The 25015-nt window shown below is 37.1% G+C and overlaps 1 protein-coding gene across 1 annotated transcript in view; it reads right to left on the minus strand.

The window, feature by feature from the left end:
• CNTLN (centlein) overlaps positions 1 to 25015 on the minus strand; it is a 248974-nt gene that overhangs the window by 218167 nt on the left and 5792 nt on the right. The window lies entirely within an intron of this gene.

Below are 25015 nucleotides of genomic sequence, written 5' to 3' on the forward strand. Positions count from 1 at the left end.
TACAAACAACCAATACTATCAAGAGAGGCAAGGGAAAACAGAAGCACAAAAATAACCCGGTGGGGGGGGGGGGGGGGAAACCAGCAGAAAAAAAATAAAAAGAAAAAGCAAAACAACCTCACAACCAGTCCTAAAAAAAAAACACAAAACAAAAAAAACAACAACAATATACTCAACAATCAAGCAAACCACAACAAAACAATAGAAAGATAAAAGAAGAGAAAAAAATTTTGGATAGGGGGTAAAAAGAAGGAATAGGGAAAATCTAAGCAGGAATAGGGTAAGAGAAACAGGACAACAAAAGGGGAAAAGTGAGGAAGAGGGTTTTAGCATAGAGGTAAAATTGAGGTAGGGAAAAATGATGCTAAAGGAACGATGAAAATAGAATGGAGAACACTAATCCCAAAATAAAATAAAGAGAAAATAAAATGGCACTTTAAAAAATGGTAAAATGGTAGCAGTAATAATATTGGTTAAAAATAAAAATGTAGTAATTTAAAGGGTAAAATCAGGTGATGGAAAAAGAAAAAAATTGGTTTCTTAGTTAAAAGGTGAAAAAAGAATAAAATAAAAAAATTTGCAGTAGTGAAGGTCCTTCGGTTCTTCTACTCTTCAGTCTGGCTCGCCTTAGTCCTGCCAGGTATTCAGGAAAGTGTTGAATTTCCCTGCGATACACTGTTCCTCCGTGTTGTAAACCACAGCCCTGATTTTACAGCAGGCCGTATTTGTGTCCCAGACTGCCTTAATTTGTGTTTACCTAAGAGTCAGTTTGTGGCTCAGCCTCTGGGTGGCAGTGTTTTTGGATTGGCCTCTGAGGCTATACGGCTTCTCTATCCAGTAGCAAGGGTTTATTTTCTCTATTGCACTTAAAACTGGTTTGGGGAGGTCAACTGCCCAGAGCTGGTTCTTTAATCTTTACCCTGCTCTGTGTTGTTGCTGGGACTGAAAGTCCCTCTATAGGCCAGACCCTGTTAACTCCCAGGGACTAATCAGATTATTTTAATCCTTCATCTTGTTCAGGGTGGAATCTGGGTGTGGCTGTGCTCCTTGCCTGGGGGGAGGAATCCCACCCTCTGGAGAGAATGGCTGCCCCAGTCCTGGGCCCAGGGGTGTCTCAGCACTCAATTCGCTGCCACCTCTCCCGGCCCCCCCTCTCTCCTCAGCCTCTCTCCAGATTCCACTCGTCCGCACCTTCTCCCTCTCTTCAGCACAAGTGAGTGTCTGTATCTGAAATGTCCTATGAACAGGGTTCAGTGAAAACAAACAAACAAACGCCGGCCACGGAAATGGAGAAGGCTGAGATTCTGTAGGCTCCTCTCTTACTGGCACTGCATGGTCTGGTCAGCTCTTCAGGCTGCCCCCTTTAGGCTCAGTTCTCCGTAATCACAGAACCCAGATCTCAAATCCCCCGGCGCCAGCAATCCCGCGGATCTCCTTTCCCCAGTCAGGGGCTGTGCCTGTCCCAAGAGACGCGGCTGTCTGCCACGCGGTCTCCCTCTGACCCTCTGGGCTCAGAGGTCTGGCAAACTTTCCTGCCCAGATCCCTGGTTTTTACCTTTCCAGGGGAGCTCTGCCCTTCCCGGCTGCAAACCGTCTCACCAGCTGAGTAATTTCGCCAATTCGGGGTGGGTGTTATTAATTTCAGCTGCTTACTCCATTTGCTCCGGGACAAGACCTGGGATGCGTCTGCCTATACCGCCGCCATCTTCTCCCCTCCAAATGTAAATTTAAATAATCTTCATTTCTTTTTATATATTAAATATATATGTGCCCTTTGCTTATCATTTGTCACTAACATATAACCTCAAATTATTACTTGATTTTTTAAAATTTACCATTATAAAATCATGAGGATTGCAAAAAGAATAGTAGATCCATTCAAGGAGAAAAATGACTTCAAATCCTAAAGAATAAGGCATGATAGAGTCTACCCTGGAACAAAGACACAAGTTGAGACAGCCAAGACATTAATTCCAGTAAGAAACTCCCACTGTAAGTTCCTTTCTAGATATACTATCAATCTATTTTTAACCTACCTGGAATTAGTATAATTTACAGGGATATAGTCTGTCTAATACACCCTTCTGTAATAACAGTAAAATCCCCACTAATGTCAAAATAAATTCTGGTGGTCCTTTTAAATGAGATTATATGTCACAAAATCCAAACAAAAAAATTAACAGCTTCCAAATGAGCTTGCTACCAGGCTATTTATCTCCTATGACACAGTATGTACACAATTCACTCACGGTCTAACCCAGCGGTTCTCATAGTGTGGGTAACCAGAGAAGCAGCACTCAGCATCACATGGGAATTTGTTATTAATACAGCAAGAAATCAGCTATGTGCAATGAACTCTCACAAGGGATTAAATTGGCAGGCATCTTGGTATTAGACTTCCTGGCCTCCAGAAAAATAAATATTTGTTGTTTTAAGTCACCTATTCTATGGTATTTTGTTACAAAAGCCTAACACACAAAGCCTAAGACACAAAGCCTCAAGTGATTCTGATGTGCACTAAAATCTGTGAGTCACTCAAATAACAATAACTGACACGCTTCTCAATAGATTAAACTGAATAATATGATACTGAAAGTACAAGACAAATGAAATGTAAAACTTCAAATGGAATATAAACTTCAAAAATGCACATAAATTACATATTTCACAACCAAAAACATCGAAAATTGGATATTATGTTATAGTTTCAATTTTTTCAAAAATCACAATTCAAAATTTTATATAGAGATTTGTGCAGCAGCTCCTCCTGGTGGTATAGTAAATCTAATATTTTCACAACAGGAAAATACTCCCAAAAGTTAACGGAGCTACACTATGAATATAATATTTTTTTACTTAGAATTATATGATGAAAAAAAGTTATTTCAAGTTTAAAATGTCACCAAACTATTTGGTCAATTCAATTAATATATATTTATGGATTACAAGATATGAAAAAGGGTTCCTAAAATAAGAGATACTGTCAAGAAGTTGATGATGATCAATGACTGAGACAAACTCTTGTTTAGCTAATTAGAACCACTGATGTGCAATAATGATGTGAGCTAAGAATATCTGCAGACTTCTTTAGGATGAAAAATGAAGTGAAGAAAGGCTGTCAGATTTGTACAAGTTTAAAGCACCAATCACTTTTCCCAAGAGTACTACTCATTTAAACATTTAACATTGCTGTATTTATCCACATGATTTACCATGCTAATATTTTGCCATTTTTCTAAACTCAAAAATCTGAGATATTATTCTGAACCATTAAGAATCAAAATTTTATTGTGTGATAGACCATGCCATATATTATACAATATGACAAGATTATATTTTCTGGGTTTGAGCCTATTTTTAATGAGATGTCAAAAATGAAATATTAGAGTCTAAAGGAAACATTTAACTATAAATGAGACAATGATATTGGTTTGAATTGGAAAACAAAGAAAATAAAAAGCAAACTTACAGACACTGATTATTCTTAATTAACAAATAGATAATAATGCACAAAATAAACATAGTTGGACTAATGTCTTCTTTCTTTTGAATATAGAATCTATGAAAATGTAGATTTTATCATTAGTAACGGCTTTCCATTTAAATGCATTCTCAATTTCTAGTAAACATCAAAATTCTAAAACAGTAAGACTGATAAAAATAAAAGTTTAGGGAAATGAAAATTATACCACTATCAAATAATTTATTTAACCTTTTATTCAAAAACTATTTTATAATTATTTTCCTATTCTGAATATGCATAATAAATTACTAAAACTGTACCTTTGAATAACATAAAAACTTGCAGAAGAGAAAAACTTGAAAATTTTACTCCCCAATAAAAAAGATCTAATGAAACAAATTCTGAATAAAAATAAGCTACTGTATCAAAAGTTCCTAATACATATAAAACTTTTAGTATAAAATATTGTAAAAGTCCAAGTATAGTTAAAATATGTTTTGCTTTAAGATCAGCACATAATAGTAATATATAATTCAGAATTTCTAACTATTACATTTATTTTTCAATAATATATTGAACCTATATTCAAACTATATGTGAAAGCCAAAACTTGTGATGGAAGAGTCAACCTGAAATATGAAAAATATTGATTTTTTCCCTATTCAATTAGGTAGTTCAAAATCAGAACAAAGAATAGAATTAGGCTACATTTGAATCTGAATTTGTAAATTATGGTGCAAAGATTAACTCTTTATACAAAGAAGTAATCATTTAATAAAACATAACTCTAGATTTAATATACCACTGAATAATGTACCTTTGTTTCAGATATAATTCATTCAGTGTCATTTCTAAAAATACAATGTTTAAACTCAAAACAAAACCTCTTCTGTTTTATATTTAGAAATTAAATGGCTTTAGATGTTGATTTCCTTGTTTTTTCTCTTTTAACTACATATCCAGAAACTTCTGCATATACTCAACATTATCTAAAACATCCATTTAAAAAGTTGGAAAATTTGTGTATTATATGTCTTTAATAATTGTGCAAATATTTTTCACCCAGAATCTAGAAGTCTCTTACAGTGTTCAAAAATATCAGCACTTCAGAACAGACTGTTTTAACATCTGCACATCACCAGGGTTGCCCCCAAGGATTTTTAAATGATGCCTGCCTGTGCTGAATAAAGTGCTAACTTGCACCTTGCATTTCAAACTGTGTCCTGAGCAGCCATCCAGTTGGTACAACACCAGCTGAATTCCCACAGGCCACTGTTCACTCAGGCTTGACTGCAATTATCATGTCAATATTTTGTGCTCCAATATGCAGATATGCACACATGCAGGCTGCATAATACTTCCTTCTCTATGGAATGTTGACTTATGTTCAATTATCAGGGAATTTTTAATGAAACAAGAAATAAACTTTCAACAATGAAGACTATCACAATTATTTTACTTTAAAAACAAAAACTGTATTTCTGTGTTAACTTCTGCAATGCATGTAAATGCTAATTTTTAAAACTGCAATTAGCTTCTTGTATCTATATAGTAAGAGTTAAAATGTGTTTCTTCCTACTTTATTGCATGATCTTTCACCTTAAACAGTAGAGGGGTTCCAATTAAACACCTTTCTATTAGTTCCTTTGACCATATTCCCATTCATCCACATCTCTCGTAGGCATTTATGGCTGTTGCAACAGGAAGAGTGCTCAACTGCAAAATAATATTTATGTCCTGTGTTGAGCTGCCTAGGAGCACTGCTACCAGATGGAAGAATTCTGGCAGCTACACTTCTGGGGTCTCCAACGAGCTATGCTACTACCATGCTCCAAAATGCAACCCTTTTTCAGGCTATGTTGGCTTAATACACATGGGACAGTGTACAGCCATATAGCAGCTGTGCAACCCATGTGTTTAGAAGTTGAATGGAGCAGGAGGGAGGTTTTCCCAGTGACGAGAATATATAATATAACCTTTAACAACAGTCTGCTTATTAAGCATCTAAACTTTAAATATAAATATAAATATGAGATAATCTCTTATCCTTTAGGACAATCTTGAACACAAGTATTTCAAGGGTGTAGCATGCATATCCTAAATAAACATGTAATAAATAATAAAAATCATCTTGCTTTTCTTTTATTCCTTTTTATCATATTTTCCAAAATTAAGTTGTCATGTCCAAACTGGAGAGAGAGAGAGAGAGGGAGGGAGGGAGTTAGGAAAGGAGGGACCACTCAAAACAGGAAAGTAGGCCATGAGAAAAAAAATATTGAGAATCCTGTCAGATAGTAAGCATAGAATATTAAAAAAGAAAGCAAAACATGTCTTCAAGATTTATACAAAGATAAGGTGTTTAGAAGTAAAAGTAAATAGGAAAGTAAGGTAATTTATGTGTAGGCTTCATTTGAAAATGTACATATGAAAAAGTAAAAAGTATTACCATGGCTAAAACCTGAACAACTTTAGTTTAAGATTTAGATATATTTCTTTTTTTTTTTTTACTGCTGACACTATTACAGATGTCCTCTTAATTTCCCTCCCTTTAACCACCTTCACCCAGCCCCTCACCCTCTCTCTCTGGCCATCACCACTTGTTTTCTTCTAAATTTAAGTAGTCAAATTCAATACAATATACATTGTTTTAAGGATTAGTAAACTGCTAATAAAAATAACATCAAAAAGGCTAAGAGCTACTCTTGGAAGCCTAGAGGCCCGATGCACGAAATTCGTGCAAGGGTAGGCCTTCACAGCCCTGGCTGCCTCCAGGTCCAGCTGCCTCGCAGCCCCGGCTGCCTCTTGGCCCCATCCCCCACCCGCACCCGCCTTGGCGTGGTGCTGCCCGAATCCGCCACCACACACCCCTGGTTCCCCAGTTCTGTGGAGCCCCCCCGATCAATCATGGAGCCCCCCCCAATTGATCACCCTGCCGGAAGGTGGCCTGGGCCTCCCTCTACAGGGCAATCATGGGGCGATGGTGGGGCCCCCTGACCAATTGCATTGCAACCGCCTTGGCTGGCCTGGCACCAATGGGTGTCATAGCGTGGTTGTCCAGACAGTTCCGCTGTTCGGCTGTTTGGTCGATTTACATATTATGCTTTTATTATTATAGATACTAATTGACTTTTTTTTCTCAAGACTTTACAAAAACAAACTGACGAAAAAAACTTTAACTATAATATGGGATAATGATGATGAGTCAATATATGCAGAGCATTAAGAACTGTGTATGACCCATAGTAAAAGTTGATAGTTATAATAAGCTATTATAATTATGGATGTTCTATGATATATTAAAGCATGAACACATGGAGCTGCAAATATGTCCTTATCATACATTACACAAAAATAATATTTCCCATATACTTCCTTTTCTAAATATATATTCTTATAAAATATAAATTAAAAAAATAATTTAAAGTCATAGTATAGTTTAGTATAATTCAGTGGGCAGATATCTTTAAGGAGCAATCAGGAATATCCTTAGTCCATTACAAGACAAATCCAATAACAGCACAGGTAGTCTTAATTATTTTCCCTTTTACATCCCCCTAATAAAATTCATCTTTTTCTTTTCTGGTTATTCATACTACCTTGTATAGTAATAATGTACTTCATTCTTATCCCATTTAATATAATGTTTTAATATTTTATTCATTCATGATTTCTCTGTGTTCCAGATTATTTGTAAACATGGTACACAAACCAATTTATTCAATAATTTTCTATTGAATATGAAGCCTCTGCTATTAACACTTTTTCATCAAGAAATAGTCAAATATACCTTTATTTCACCATTGTAAAATCAGTAATTTTGCTAATCAAGAAAATTTTTTAAAGATTATATATCTTGAAGTGCAAAAATTAGTTAGGATACTAATCATGTCAGAATTCCCCATAAAACTGCACTGAACATTAAAAGAGAATGAATTAATTCAAGTACCCAGAATGTATACCAAGGCTCCCAAAGGTGCTAACGTGAACATTCAGAGGCACTGTGGGGTATTTTAAATGTCTGAAGGAAACACAGCAATATCTGACATCTGTTGGACACTGCACAGACTACTAGCTAGAGGAAGTTCAGAGTTTCAACATTAGATTGTACTACATTCATTTCATGGCAGCACAGATTTATAAAATTGGGTTTTTTACTACTGCTGTGAAAAAAGTCAAGTTGAGAGCAAAAAAAGCCACATGGAAAAAAAATTGAGGGTGGCACTGTCCAATCTGACTCCAGACTTTGAGAACTTGTCCAGTACCTAGCAATCTCAAATACCTTATTAGCAAAACTATGGTAATAAAAGAATAAAATTAAAATATTTCCTTTTAATTTATATGTATATTTTTCATGGCCATGAAGTTGTTAAAACAAATGCTTAATCAATAAAACATACATGTAATTCTCTTTAATTTGAAGTACCATGAAAAAATGTTACTGAGATATTATGGGCACTACAAATTGAGAACATTTGGGAACCTATAAGTTAATCTTTAAAGAAAACAAATCCATTTAAATGACTAAAGATTATAATGTATGACTAGTTATTAATTATAACACAGAGAATAACAGAGATCTTTACTAAAAAGTCTCTCAACAACCTGTAGTAGTTCTTGATTGGTATAATTACAACTCTACTCAGTCTCACTCAACTTTAATCTCACTTCACCTTATACCATCCTCAGCATTTCATCATATATTACTCTTCAAGTCTAAAACTGAAGAGTGTAAGATATATAACTCGGGTAATGAGAAACAAGTTACATACTCTCAAGGTTTAAATACAGATGCTTTGGCAAAATTTATAACCACTAAGAATTTCCAGATACAAACATCATTCATTATCTATATCCATCAATTTATTTTATTATGAAAGGACTATTTAAAACTCTGACTATAACAACAAAATATGTTGAATATTTATATATGGTACTTTAATGAAAAAATAATTGCCATTTAAATAACATAGATTAGAAAAAAATCCTTTCTTGGCATAATTTCAATTTAATATTAAGTTACTACCTGTTCAAAATGCATGATATGGTTTAAACTATATGAAAGATCTGGGTCATTTCTCAGTCTATAAAGCTGAATTAATTTCCACTTCCAGACACAGAAAGAAACTAGGGTCAGATTACTCTGCTGCCTTAAACAACTTGAAAACTATACAAAACATTTTCAGATACTGGATACAAGTAGCAACGGACCAAGGTCCCTAAAGAAGAAAACCAATGAGTTAAGCTATATGATTTCTGCAGCTTACTATTTAAAGGCAGTCTTCAAGCTACAATAAGGGAAGACAAAATACAAAGAGAGTGCAGGATCTTATTAAGTTGAGAAGATATAGACTGGAGTTCAGGAAAGCCATGGTAATAGAATTTGTGAGGCACAGTACTGGACACTGAGAGTGAGATCCAGCAGCCTCCAGAGTTTCCTCTTTGTTTGAGAATTGATCTGTCCATGCCTGAGAGGAAAGTGCTCCATGCAAGGAAGAGAAACATTGGAAAGCAGTAGACTAACCAATTTCTAGAGGTCATAGAGGGGTGAAAATAGTTCATATTCTCATCAGTCAATGTGGAAAAAACACGTAATATACAGACATTAGGTAGAGTCCCCAAAAGGGTCGTGCCTTAATAGTGGGACTAAATTCACTCTATAGAGGAAAAAAGGCTACCCTGGATCTATGCTAACAAAGTCCCAGAAACATCAAACCAATCCACAAGTAACTTAACTGCATGCAAGATAATCCCAATATTAACCTTATAGGAGTATAACAATAATCAAACACTAAACAGCATAAAATTCACAATGTTTAGAATCCAATAAAAAATTTCCAGGCATGCAAAGAAGTAGAAACACATGATCCATGACATGGAGAAATATCAATGATTCAGATAATGAAATTAGGGAATTCAAGGACCTTAACTGGCTTTTATAAATATTAAAAATGTATTTAAGAATTTAAAGGAAAACATTAATATAATGTAAAGAAATGGAAGACTTTTCTAAAAAGTAAAAGAGTCTTTAGATGTAAAAGAAAATACATTATCTGAAATGAAAAACACACTAGAAGAGATTAAAAGCAGATTAGATCAGGGGTCCTCAAACTTTTTAAACAGGGGGCCAATTCACTGTCCCTCAGACCGTTGGAGGGCCGGACTATAGTTTAAAAAAAAACTAGTCGGCTGCTAAGCAACAGGCAGCGGCAGCAAAAACACCAGGCGGGCCGGATAAATGTTTTTAAATGTTTTCGGCGGGCCACATGTGGCCCGCGGGCAGTAGTTTGAGGACCCCTGGATTAGATAGTGCTTAGGAAAATAACAAAACTTGAACCACAGGAATAGAAATTACTCAATACTGAAAATACAAAAGTGTTTTCTTTTTTTATTGATTTGAGAGAGAGAGAGAGAGAGGTCAATGTGACAGAGAAACATCAATCAGTTGCCTTCTGCATGCACCCAAAATGGGGATCAAACCCTCAACCTGGGTATGTGCCCTGACTGGGTATCAAACCCACCACATTTCGGTGTACAGGACAGTCTAACGGTTCCAGTGGTCGGAAAACTGCGGCTCGCGAGCCACATGCGGCTCTTTGGCCCCTTGAGTGTGGCTCTTCCACAAAAAATACCGACTTCTGCAAATGGGTCACGAAGTTTCAATTGCACTGTACGTGCACGCCCACACATGGTATTTTGTGGAAGAGCCACACTCAAGGAGCCACACTCATGTGGCTCTCAAGCCGCAGATTGCCGACCACTGGTCTAACCAACTGAGCCACACCGGAAAGGTCAGAGCTGAAATATTTTCTTACCACTGCCTAAGATCCTTCAGTTTTATTTATGAGTATCATCATATTTTTTCCAAACAATATTGTCTAAACAATACTGTATTCACCTGGGTAATTAACAATTCTCATCATTGAAAAAAAGTCATTTAAATGGAATGTCAAATAAAAACTACTGTGACTTTTCTAGAGATTACAGATGCATTCTCAGTAAACATGTCAGAATTTTTAAAAAGTAATCACTGTTTTCAATTCAATAGGACAAATATGCTCTCTAACGCATGCCCTCATGGTAGAACCAAATTAATCGTCAAAACTGTTTAAAGAAAAACAAATAAGAAACCTACGCATGTGATAATTGTCTTGATGTCTTTTTCTTTCTGACAACCACCTATGGGACTTTTATATTTCAACATAATTTTTCAGTACTCCTTTAAAGAAGCAAGCAAATACTTTAAAATTGGCATTAAGGGACATCAGCAGGATGGTGGAATAGGGGATTTCAGCCCTCATCTGCCAATAGAAACACAGATTTTGACAACCACCCAGAGATGAAAGTATCTTTGTGGGAGGTCAGGAGTACAACAAAGAGGCCCAACACCCAGTTGAAGCAAAAAAATCTGAGAACAGACACAATGAAGAGAGTAAGGAGAACATTTTCAGTTTATCAGTGTCACTCCTCCCTCAATGTGGTATAGTTAAGTGACAAGAGAGACTTCTTTGGCCCGTGATTTCTCCCGGAGGAGAAAGTGAGAGCATACTGAGTGTCAGGTTTCCCCAATCATGTGGGATGCTGCCTAAGTAGCCCATTTCTTTCTCACCCCACCCAGAACACTATGAGGATCAACATAATTGAATAGTTTGAGGACAGCTAGGAGTAGCCAAAAAGGTGGGGGCTCACATTAACTGGGTGTGAGACTCAACAAAGGACCATAGATTTGACCAATGACCTCACAGACTCCACAAAGAGGCCTACCTATGAACTTTTGCAGGAGGTATCACTTGTGAAACCCCTTAACTAGTCTATGAGACCCCAGCACTCTCTGTGCCCCTCTAAACCCAGAGATAGCACTCTACAAGGTCCCTCCCAAATGTCACACACATCTCTGTAGATCATGCGTGAGTACACACAGATAGCCAGTTCAATAGGAAAAATATGCTCAGTTCAACTATGCTGAATTGCAAAAGGGTGCATGATCTTAAAGACTTCAGGACACTGACCTAGAAAAAATAAAGAGGCTCTTAGCAACTAAACCATCTTTACATGTTCAAAATAAGACATGCAATTCTAATAATTCCTCCTAAAGATGGACTTGAGTGATGACATGCATAGAAAAGTTCTGTGAAATTCCCAGAATCCCTAACTAGGCTAACTGGAAAAGATTTTTCCCTTTTTTTAAAAAATATATTTTATTGATTTTTTACAGAGAGGAAGAGAGAAGGATAGAGAGTTAGAAACATCGATGAGCGAGAAACATCAATCAGCTGCCTTCTGCACACCCCCCACTGGGGATGTGCCCGCAACCAAGGTACATGCCCTTGACCGGAATCGAACCTGGGACCCTTCAGTCCGCAGGCCGACGCTCTATCCACTGAGCCAAACCAGTTTGGGCAAGATTTTTCCCTTTTAAGAGCCCATCAATAAAGACTGAAAGAGGTGACTGCTTCTTCAAATACAAACACAGTACAAGATTCAAAGGAACATAAAAATCAAAAAAATATGAAACAACCAAAAGGACACAATAATTTTCCAGTAACCAACCCCAAAGAAATAAATATTAACTTCCTGCTAAAGAATTAAAAATAATTATTTTGAAGATGCTCAATGTGCTACAAGAGAACAGAGATAGACAACTAAACAAAATCAGGAAAATAATTCATGAAAAAAATGAGAACTTCAACAAAAGAGATAGAACACATAAAAAAAAATTCTGGAGCTGAAGAACAAAATTAAAGAAATGAAAACTGCAATAGCCAAGAGAAGACTCCACCAAGCTGGAAAAAGAATCTCTGAACTTGAAGACACAGCATCGAAATTATCCAAAAGGAGGAAAATAAAAAATAATTTAAAAAGCATATGGAAGACATGGAATATCAAATATAAAAGCCATTTATGCCTTATGAAAGTCCCAGAGGAAAAAGGGTGAAAAATGTTTATTACTGAATAGGTGAAAACTTCCCAAATCTTAGGCAGGATATGGAAATCCGGATTCATGAAGCTGTTAACACCCAAACAGGGTCACACACAGACACATATAATCAAATTCTCAAAAATCAAAGACAACGATAATTTCAAAGCACCAAAAGAAAAGCGACCCCTGATGTAAAAGAGAAACAACATAACAAATAGTGCATTCTTCAGCAAAATTCTCACAAGAACTCGAATGACATATTCAAAGTGCTGAAAAAGAAAAACTGACAACCAAGAATACTATATCCAGCAAAGCTGTCCTGAAGCAATAAAGAACTTCTCAAAAAAAAAACCAAAACATAGCCCTAGCTGGTTTGGCTCAGTGGATAGAGCATCAGCCTGTGGACTGAAAGGTCTCAGGTTTGATTCCAATCAAGGGCACATGCCCAGGTTGCGGGCTTGATCCCCAGTAAGGGCATGCAGGAGGCAGCCAATCAATAATTCTCTCTCATCATTGATGTTTCTATCTCTCTCTCCCTTTCCTTCCTCTCTGAAATCAATAAAATATATATATTTTTAAAAAAACAAAAACAAACAAACAAAACAGGGAACTTACTACCACTAGATTTTCCTTACAAAAAATACTAAAAGTAGTTCTTCAACTTGAAATAAAAGAATGCTAACAAGAAAACATATAAAATTAGGGATTGCTACCATGTGATTTAGCAATCCCCCTTCTGGGTATATATACAAAGGCAATGAAATCTGTATCTATCTACACTCCCATTTTCATTGCTGCATTATTCACAATTGCCATGATATAGAAACAATCTTATTGTCCCTCAAAGGATGAATGGAAAAAGAAATTCTGATACATGTACAGTCATGTGCACATAAAGACATTATGGTCAAGTAAAGGCCAAATATATTACAGTGGTCCTATAAGATCCTAATGAAGCTGAAAAATTCCTATCACCTAATGACATCCTAGCCATCATCACATCATTATTCACCTGTTTGTGGTGATGTTGGTATAAACAAACCTACTGCATTGCCAGACACATAAAAGTCCTGCATGTAACACATAAAATAAACTTCTATGATACTGGTTTATGTATTTACTATAGGCCCAGTACACGAAATTTGTGCACCAGGGGTCCCTCAGCCCAGCCTGCACCCTCTCGTAATCCGGGACCCCTCGGGGAATGTTGGACTGCCTGTTTAGGCCTGATCCCACAGGGATTCCTGTGGGATCAGGCCTAAACCGGCAGTCAGACACCCTCTCCCAATCTGGGATCGCTGGCTCCTAACCACTTGCTTGCCTACCTGATCACCCCTAACCACTCGCCTGCCTGCCTGATTGCCCCCAACTGCCTCTGCCTGCCTGCCTGATCACCCCTAACCACTCTGCCTGCCTCCTTGATGCCCCTAACTGCTTGCCTGCCTGCCTGATCGCCCCTAACCGCTTCTGCCTGTCTGCCTCATTGGTTTGCCATGGTTCCCCATTCACTATGCTGCAGGGAGGGACCAAGAGGTGGTCAATGTACCTCATGGCGACTGGTTGAGTCGTCGTTCCACTTATGGTCATTGGTCTTTTATTATATGGGATTATATTACTAGAGGCTCAGTGCACGAAATTCATGCACTCGAGGGGGGTCCCTCAGCCTGGCCTGCACCCTCTCACAGTCTGGGAGAACTCAGGGGATGTTCGACTGACAGCTTAGGCCTGCTCCCCAGGACATCCTTAGTGCTGCCGCAGAGGCAGGAGAGGCTCCTGCCACTGCCGCTGTGCTCACCAGCCGTGAGCCCGGCTCAGGGCTTCTGGCTGAGCAGCACTTCCCCTGTGGGAGCGCACTGACCACCAGGGGGCAGCTCCTGTGTTGAGCATCTGCCCCCTGGTGGTCAGTGCGCATCATAGCAACCGGTTGTTCCACTGTTCGGTCAATTTGCATATTAACCTTTTATTTTATAGGATACTTTTATCATTAGAGTGTATTATTTCTACTCATTAAAGAAAGTTTTCTATAAAACAGTAAGCCAGCCCTAGCCAGTTTTGCTCAGTGGATCAAGCGTCTGCCTGTGAACTCAAGTGTCTCGGGTTCAACTCGGATCAAGGGCACATACGTGGGTTGTGGGCTCCATCCCCATTGTGGGGCATGCAGGAGGCAGCCGATCAATGATTCTCTCCCATCATTAATGTTTCTATCTCTCTCTCTCCCCCTCTCCCTTCCTCTCTGAAATCAATAAAAATATATTTAAAAAAAACAAAACAGTAAGCCATGTTATGTCAGCAGCATACATTTTGTGTTTATCACATCTCTTAACTGTACACTGTTTAATATCAAGTTGTTTTATAAATTTAGTGTAGCCTAAGTGTACAGTGGTTATAAAGTTTACAGTCGTGTAATGTCTTAGGCCTTCATAATCATTTACCACCTACTCACTGACTCACCCAGAACAACTTCCAGTCCCATAAGCTCCATTTATCATAAGTGTCCTATATAGGTATATCATTTTTTATCTTTATACCATATTTTTACTGTTCCTTCTATGTTTCAATACATTTAGATACACAAATATAACTGGGTTGCAATGACCTACAGTAACTGTTGCACTAGTCTGTAGCCTAGAAGCAAAAGACTATAACATAAAGTCTAGGTGTAGTAGGTTATACAATCTCGGTTTATGTAAATACACTACATAATGTTTGCATAATGGTAAAATTTCCTAATATTTGTAACAATGTGGATGAACTTGGAGGGCAGTGTAAAGATGAAAAAAGGAAGACAAATACTTCATGATCTCACTTACATGTAGAAAACAAAATAAAATCAAATTCTTAAAAGCAGAGTAGAATGGTGCATGTCAGGCGCTGGGGTAGTGGAGAAAATGGGATATTGGCAAAAAGGGTACAATGTTTCAGTTATATAAGATGAGTAAGTTCTAAAGATAAATAGCATTGTGATTATAGTTGTCAATACAATATAATATACCTGAAATTGGCCAAGAGAGTAGATCTGAAGTGATCTAACCACAAAAAAGGGTAACTATGAGAAGTAATGGATATTTTAACTGGATTGATTAGCCATTTTACAATGTATAATATATAACAATGCAATCTTAAATGTATACAATTTTAAAATTTGTTAGGTAAACCTCAAAGATATAAAATAGAACTGATACTATAATTTGTTGAGAAAAGTATAATATATGTAGTAGTTAATTCATTCTTGCTGGAGAAGGAAAGCAAAATGAGGGTTTGAAAAGATTACAAAAGAAATTAAAATTACATATATGATATTTTAATCTTAAGCCAAGTAGAGAGTATAAGAGTGTCATTAAATTATTCTTTATACATTTGGGCACACTTAAATTATTCCATGATAAAAATCACACAAAGCTGGAGAGAATGCCATGAAATAGATACTCTCGTATACTATATTGCCAGCTACATATTATATAGGTTCTTTAAATTTCAAATCTTGAATCCAAGGTTTTTATACAATGATTTTTTATTGATATTTTTTTTAGAGAGGAAAGGAGGCAGACTAGAGAGAAAAACATCCATGTGAGAGCAGAACATCACGGCCCCTACCGGGAATCAAGTTCGAAACCCAAACATGAGCCCTGACCAAGAAAGGAACCAGCAACCTTTCCATGCAAAGGATGATGCCTAACCAACTGAGCCATACCAGCCAGCGCTCAAGCAAAGATTTTTGTTTAAATATATTCATAACTGCAGTAATTCGAACAGTGAAAACTTTATTATCTCTATATATTAAATAATAGGTAATGGATTGGAAGAAATTATGGTAAATTAATAAAGTGGAATATTATACAGGCATCCTATATAATAAAAGCCTAATATGCTAAGTGTCTGGTCGAACGGTCGGCCATTCAACCAATCAAAGCGTAATATGCTAATGATATGCTAAGGCCGCTCAACCACTCACTATAATGTTCACTGATCACCAGGGGGCAGACAGTCAACCGGTCGACCAGTCACTATGACGTGCACTGACCACAAGGGGCAAAAGGTCCTATGAGTAGGTTAGCTTGCTGCTGGGGTCTGGCTGATCAGAACTGAGCGAGATGGGCCAGACACACCCTGGAGCCGTCCCGCGGTTCCTCCCAGCTGGCCAACTTCCCATGTCTCTCCCTGGCCCCGATTGTGCACCAGTGGGGTCGCTCGGCCTGGCCTGTTCCATCTTGAGGAACCCCACTGGTGCACAAATCCGTGCATTGGACCTCTAGTTTAAAATAAAAGTTTCCAAAGCAAAGAAATAATAAGAAAATACTATTGTATTGGTAGCACAATATAAAAACAATCCATTTTTGCAAAACAAAAAAATTCTAACTTGTGCAAGAATACTGGAAGAAATATGGCAAATATTACAAAAGTTTTCAATAGATTGTATGTCTATGAATAATTGTTATTTTTGTTTCTCAAATTTTCTACAACTCCATATTGCTTCATATAAAAAAATTTTAACCCTCCTTGACCCTCTCATTTTCTTATCTTTAAGAGCATGTAAGTACAAGAATGAACTATTATCAAATGAACTAAAAAGAATACCAGCAACCATTTAAACTCCTATATTGCATAATAACTTACCAAAGTTTGAAATTTTCAAATTAACTCCTATTAATAACACACAAAATAGGTAAAGTAGATACTGTCTTTGAGATTAGAAAATTTAAGAGAAACTATGCAACTTACCAAAAAAGCAAAGCTAATAGGTAACAAAGTAAAAACTCAAACGCGTTTCTAATTCTATATCTGAGCTCTTTTCCAATTTATGATACAACCATTCTGCAAATGCAGATAAAATACTAGGGGTCAGAAATTATGTCACTCGTTAATGTAAAGTATTTTGTCAAGAACCAAAGAAGACATTAAAGACATACCCTAAAAGTAAAGCAACTTGCAACTCCATCAAAACTTTATTTATGAATTCTGCTTAATTAAATTTGGGTTTGCAAAGAAAAGAGTAAGTAGATAATCAGGTTAGAGTAGAGAATATATAAATCAAAAATACTGTAGAAAGAATGGCAATATTTACATTAAATATGCATAAAAACAATAAATCAGGATTATCCATATATGGAGAACCAAATGATGTTTAGAAACATCTTAGGCAATTAAGTATCTAAATTAGATAAGGTAATAGTTGCTTAAGGTGTTTTACACAATATAACTCAAATATATCCATACTAGGGGCCCAGTGCACGAATTCGTGCATCTTGAAAGGAACTGTGGGCTATGAGGCTGCAGTGAGCACAGGGGAGGGTCTCGGCCCATCCTCTGCGCCCCCATCCAGCCCCTCCCACCGCGGCCCTGGTCCCCTGTCTGCCAGCAGCCCTGTTCCCACCACCACCACTCCCCATGTGCTGACAGTGCCAGCCCTGCTCACACCCACTGACTGCACGGAGGGAATGGGGCCAGCGCCAGCAGTGAGTGTGAGCGGGGCCAGTGCTGTCAGTGAGTGGGAGCGGCGGCTGCTGCCCCGATTGCCCCTCAGGAGCAGAGGGAGGTGGAGAAACCCTCAGGGGCGATCAGGGCCAGCAGCCGCTGCTCACACCCACTGATGGCGCCGAGCGATTGGGACCAGGCGCCAGGCACCAGCAGTGGGTGTGGGAGGCAGCTGCTGGCCCTGATCATCCCTCAGGAGCAGGGAGAGGTGAAGAAGCCGTGAGGGGCGATTGAGGCCGGTGCCTGGCACCAGCAGCGGATGTGAACAGCAGCTCTGGTGCCAGCAGCAGGTGCGAGCACCTGGCGGGACTGCGGCGCACGGGAGCAAAGAATTTTCAGTAACCACCAGAGGCTTGCCTCGATGACAGTGACCGGCACCCCGCTTTGGTCTGGCACCCCTGCTCACCTGCTCCACCATCCCACTGCGGCCAACACCCACCATGTTCCATGCTCTGCATTACACCTGCCTTATTTCTAAAGAGATGAGTTGTAAGCAACTCTCTTAGAGAATCACTGACAGACGCTATCCTATATAATAAAAAGTTAATATGCAAATTGTTCCCTCAACCTGGAGTTCAACCAGGAGTTTGACCAGGGGGCGGGGCCAGCCCACCAACTGCCCACGACCCCTTCCTCCAGCCGGTCATGGCCCCTCCCCCTGGCCAGCCACGCCCCCTATTTGCCCCCCCACCCTGATCAGTGGTGGGGCCGGCCGGCCAACCTCCTACATTTCTTCCCCCTGGCCAGCTCAGCCCGATCGGGGCAGGCCAGCCAGACCCCACCCATGCACGAATTCATGCACCGGGCCTCTAGTGTATTATAAATGATTTATTATATATAATCAGTAATTCATAGGTTAAGACCCTTCTCAAGGAGTTTATAGTCTACACAGAGGGAATGTACACATAGCAGAATATAGTAAATCCTATAAGAAAATTATAAACAGGGTCCAAAATGAAAGAAATTATTCTCAGTTGGGGGCCATAAAGAAGTTTCACTTATTCTGAGAACAAAATAAATAATTTTCAAAAAGCAAAGATAAAATACGTAAAAGGCTCTCTAAGGTGGTGAAAGATGCAAGGCTTAGGAAAGATCTTCCTATGTGTTTTGCATCCTCTTCTACCTCCTTTATTGCTAAAACCTCTCCACTGATCTTGCATATCATCCACAGCTGAAGCAAATCCCACAAACCTAAAAATCTTACTTAACAGGGAAAAGTCAACTGAAAGAAGAAGAAAAAACACTGAGCACATATTCAAAAGCAATTTTAATAGGAAGACCTGAGCCAGATGACAATTAAAAAGGAAACATCATTTGCTCTGGCAATTATGAATCTTAGAAACAATGATGTGCCAACAATGTTAGTTAATAATTTAATATTTTAACCTTTTGAAAGCAAAAATCTTATTTTGTTTGTAAACATCTGGTTTCTAATATAAGAGTGAACAAGTAACAGAAGTTAATTGACTTATGATTTCCTTTTGATGTGTCCATGTCCTTACTATCTACTGCAATAAAATTTGATAAACTCCTTGGATAATTAAATAGTTTATAATTTACCTTGGAATATAAATGGTAAATATTTTTTAACTTTTTGCAAGAAGACAAATCTTAACAGGAAATTCTACCTGAATGGCAACACTCACATCCACTTACTTTAAGGATCCCCAAGAAAAAAATTTGGCTAGAATATTTGACTTGGACTTTAAGAACAAGTAAATTTAATGTAATTTAGACAAAGCTTTCATAAAATTCTCAGATTTAACTAGAGGATATAAAAAATATTAACACTGTGAGTTCGGTTTTAATATCAGATATTTATATTTCCTTTAAATCTATAATTCTTTGGAAAGGATTATGGACACTTTCCCACTTCAAATTTTTGTCTAAGAGATCCTCTTAGATCCTACCATGTTCTGAATAAAGATATGCTTATTTGGGGAGGGTGGCTGTATTATGAATATAGTTATTGATATATTGCTATGTTTTAATAAACTAATCTTGCAGGTAGGAATTCTGCTGAAACAACTGTACTAAATCATAATGAAGCCAATCCATAATACCAATGACAACTGTATTCAGGATCACAGTAATAACACTGAACTTCTCCTCAAAAACAATTCACAATTCCAAATGCCACTCCCTACCTCATAGCTCTCCATTCCACAACTAAAAAATTATCTGGTTTTAGCTTTTTTATTTCTTCCCTCCATTAATGTTGAAAAGCAACTCATACATAAAGTCAAATTTTGAAATCACCAGTTATAAGTATTGCATTTAACTGCTTCTGTGAGTTTTTTAAAGATATTTTTATTGATTTTTAGAGAAAAGGAGAGGGAGAAGGAGAAAGAGAGGGGAAGTGGAGGGGGAGGGAGGGAGAGGGAGAGAGAGAGAAACATCAATGAGAGCAAAACTCTATTGGCTGTCTCATGCATACCCCACACTGGGAATCATGTCCACAACTGAGCATGTGCCCCAACCAGAATCCAACCAGCAACCTTTTAGTGCATAGGATGATGCCCAACTAACCAAGCCACACTGGCCAGGGCATAACTGCTTCTGTATTTTAACTATTAAAATGAAAATATTTTAAATTAATTGAAATATTACAAAAATGTTGTATATATTATAATAAATATTCATAATTACATAATTTAAAAATTCTAAAATAGCATGAGTTTTATTTATACATATAGATGTTTGATAATTAGCTATAATATTAATGTCTATGGAAACTCAGTTTAATCTAAATTGTCAGATGTTCATTTGGGATCACTGACTGTCTTTCATATGTAATCATAAATCAGATTACCTCATTACCTCAAAGTGAAACTGCAAAAAGTTCACTATTTTTCTTTTTTTTCCTTTTTTTTTTTTATCCTCACCAAGGATATTTTTCCATTGAATTTTAGGGAGAGTGGAAGAGAGAGGGAAAGACAGAAAGAAACACTAATGTGAGAGAAACACATGGATTGGTTGCTTCCTGGGACAGGGGCCCGGGTCGGGGAGGAACCTGCAATCAAGGTATGTGCCCTTAACAGGAATGGAACCTGGGATCCTTTGGTCTGCAGGCCGACACTCTATCCACTGAACAAACCAGGTAGAGACAAAAAGTTCACTATTTTTCAACTTCAACCAGAAGTTATTTACTTTAAACCTGATTGGTTCTTAAGTACAGACTTAGTTACTAGCTTTCACATGTTAGGTACATTTCTTATCTGGTGAATATAACCATATCTGAATATTAAAGGAAAATATAAATAATATTATCTTTGCTGTGTAAATTAGAAATGCCTTTGGGATAAAACAAGTCCTCCAGGTATTTTCAAATAAGCAGATGCAGAAGTATATTTCTTGTTCAGTTTACTTTCCAACTACTTTAAATACTGTTGATCTCAGCATTGTTTATATACAATTATGTCTAGTTCATTTTCCTTTGAAACATTTTGATGAGAACGTAAAAATTTACCAAAGGAATTACTAAAAACAATAAGTAAGGCTTTATCAATGTCACTGAGTGGCCGAAGATTATTGGTGGTGCCGCATGTGAACATTTTAAAGTGACCTTACTATTTTTTATTGCTTGGGATTCTATTTAAACATCTACATGCCTTTCCTTATTTTTCTTTAAAAACGAACATTTGTTCCTAAGGTAGTTTTTAATGCTATAAGATAGTTTAATATGTAGTAAAACACTACAGTCTTACTCAATGAGTTTTTATGGTCACCTTTTTCTTTATGGTTTATATTCTCCTAAATAATCTTATAAAATGAAAATTTGTTTTAAAAAATGAGGGCTGCTCTGTGATACTTCCATATGACAGAATGAATGTGCTTGCCATTCACGAGTATAATATTATTTATATTTACTGGGAATTTTTAAAATTCTTTCGTTTGTTTATTAATTATACATTCATTACTACCCCCACCCACAAAAAAGTAAATGATAATTCCCAATGGCAGGATTTGAAGGCCTACACTTAACTTTTAGAATTCTGAGATATTACTGTCCACACATATGATACTTTGAAGACAAAGATACTCCAGTAACAACTAATAACCTTTCACTTGACTTTATGAGTAACTACATCAATTTTATAGATGTTACACCTAACCTAACTGGGACCCTCCCATTGTAATTCACATAATTATATTCAACTGAATAAAGCTCTAGGTCAGATATGGCAGATAGGATTTCTCAGCTGCACAAAATTCTATCAGACGGCTGACTGGAAAGCTGTTTTAATCTAGGAATCAACAGGAAAGAGCATTATGAATAATCAGTAAAAATTACTATGGCATGGAAGGGGGAAAATGTTCACAGAACAGCCATGTTTTTCCAAATTGTTTAAACCGTACTCTGAATAATGGATTCCAAAAATGTTATATTACTCAATTCAATTAACTCTCAAATACAGTGTCAAAATAAAGTTGTTATTTAAAAAAAAGATCATCTTCCACTCTTAGGAAAAAAGACTACTTTTCTCTCTGACTCCCTCAAACTACAACTAAAAACCATGGGCACTGTATATAAAACTCGCCCTAACCGGTTTTTGGATAGAAGGTCAGCCTTTGGACTGAAGGGTCCCAGGTTTGATTCCGGTCAAGGGCATGTACCTTGGTTGCGGGCACATCCCCAGTAGGGAGTGTGCAGGAGGCAGCTGGTCGATGTTTCTCTCTCATCGATGTTTCTAACTCTCTATCCCTCTCCCTTCCTCTCTGTAAAAAATCAATAAAATATATTTTAAAAGAAAAAAAAAAAACTCAAGGAAACTCTGAAGGTGGAGAAAAAGGGCAGACTGGCTAGGAGTCTTGGAACCCAAGGAATAACAGTGATGAGCTGCCAGGATTTTCTTTTTGCCTCATATATCCCAGACTTAAGAAAAAAATATCAGGAAAAGCCTATTCTCTAGCCAAAGGACCAGAAAAAGGGAACCTAAAAAAAAAATGTGGACCCATTCCACCCACACCAGCAAGGCTATAATAAGGCTCCCCACATCCCCTTCACTGGGGCAGTGTTGAAGGTGGCTGGTGGAGAGTCAGAACTTTCACTACTACCCAGTAGTAATGAGATTACTCTCTCCATGCTGTCAGTGAAGGTCACATGAAGAGCCACTCCTTCCTACCAACTAGGGTGTATCAATGGAGGCCTAGTAGAAATTAATAATGCAATATCTGAAATTAAGAATACACTAGGAGGAATCAACAGCAGGTTAGATGAAGTAGAGCAGTGGTCGCCAACTGGTTGTCCATGAGGTCCGAAAAGTTGGCGACCGCTGAAGTAGAGGATTGATTTAGAGATTTGGAAGAAAGGTAGCAATCACAGATACCTTTTAAAAGAATTTCTAAAAGAGTTCAAAATAAACTCATAATGACAGTTAAACTCAAATATCTATAGAAAATCATTTTCTATGAACAAATTCATAAGGAAAATAGATATAAACAAATGTTTCTATTTGTATTCTAGTAGAGAAATAAAAAAATTTTAATATATTTTTATTGATTTCATAGAGGAAGGGAGAGGGAGAAAGGGAAACATCAATGATGAGAGAGAATCATAGAGCAGCTGCCTCCTGCACACCCCACAATGCTGATCGATCCCACAAACCGAGCATGTGCCCTGACCAGGAATTGAACCATGACCTCCTGGTTCATAGGTTGAGACTCAACCACTAAGCCACATTGGCTGGCTCAAAATCTTATTTTTAATAACATAAACTTCTACTTAGAATTACTGGAAACTCTTCTTACATCTTTTTTTCAGAAATCAAGAAAATAAATGATTACATTATTATGAATATACTTATCATAATACTTAGCAAACTCCATTATAAATTGTCTCTTTCTGCAAATGTTTTCTGACCAGACAATATTCTTTAACAGCTAAGCACAGAGCTATCTTTCTCTAACTTTTAGCAGTGTCAGACACTCAAATGATACTCAACTGAGATTTTTAAATAAGCAAATGTCATAAGGATATCTGTTTTAATAATGGCCATGCATTTCTGAATCTCACACTCTGGTTTCCATGCAACATTTGCCATCTCCTAGGCATCCACTCCAAAAGGTAATAACTTTCCCCTCAATATCCATTTAAAAGGTTTTTAATAATTTCCATTGGTTGCCTTTAACCTAAATTTTATAAATTATTTTCTTTGGTGCCTTATGTCTTGTTTTACCTTAAAGTGAAGATGTAAAACAGAACTGATGTTTGAAAAATAAATCAATAAGATGTTCAGAGCTAAGATGCTAAGAGCCTTGATAGAGGGTATGGAAGTTAAGCACACAGAGGAATTACTTTAAGTGACACTGAGAAAGAGACAGTAACTGAACTTGGGAATTGATTTTCTGTTCAAAAACAAACCAAAAGGTATCAAAGATTACCCTCAAGATGTGGAATTTAACGAAAAGTAAGAAAATGGCAAGCTTGTGGAAGTGAAAAAGTTATGTAGTGAAAAAACTCAAAGGAGAAGCCAATAATTTCTAAAAATAAAATACTAAACTTGTAGGGCACCATATAATATGAAATAGAAATGCCATAGGCAATGGATACAGAAAGTATAAAAAAAAGGATATAAAATGGCTCTTAGACTTCATTTATACATAAAAATGAAATGAAAACTATTTCAAAATTTCATTTTTTCCTTTCAGAGAAGCAAAGATCAGAACATCTGAAAACAATGTGATGGCTAGAATTTAGGGAAAAGAAGCGCCTTCTTACATTCCTACTAGAAATATAAACTGGAATAATAATTTGGCACCACATATCACAATTACAATTGTATATATCTTTTGATCCAGTGTAGAAGTAATCTATTGCTAGACAACAAATCATCAAAAAATCAAGATGCTTAAAACAACAAATATTGGGAGATCTACTTCTGGCATGACCATGTGAGGAGCTCTGCTGACCCACTCTCAGGTGAAACTGGTGAACACTATAGCCTGTGCAAATGGTCCTAAAGGCAAACAGCAAATGAAGAAACCTATTCAGCAAAAATCATAAAAAAAATCAGTAAGAAAGCCAAGTGTTTATATGGTAGTCAATAAGATAGACATGAGCAGAGCAACATCTAAGTCTCAGTTATACTTCAGCAGCAAGCCCAGAAAAGCAGCAAAACCAGACAAGCAATGCCAAGGCTGACCTCAGGATAATGACCCCA

This window comes from Myotis lucifugus, unplaced genomic scaffold (genome assembly GCF_000147115.1).
Source record: "Myotis lucifugus unplaced genomic scaffold, Myoluc2.0 scaffold_144, whole genome shotgun sequence".
Taxonomy (NCBI): Eukaryota; Metazoa; Chordata; class Mammalia; order Chiroptera; family Vespertilionidae; genus Myotis; species Myotis lucifugus.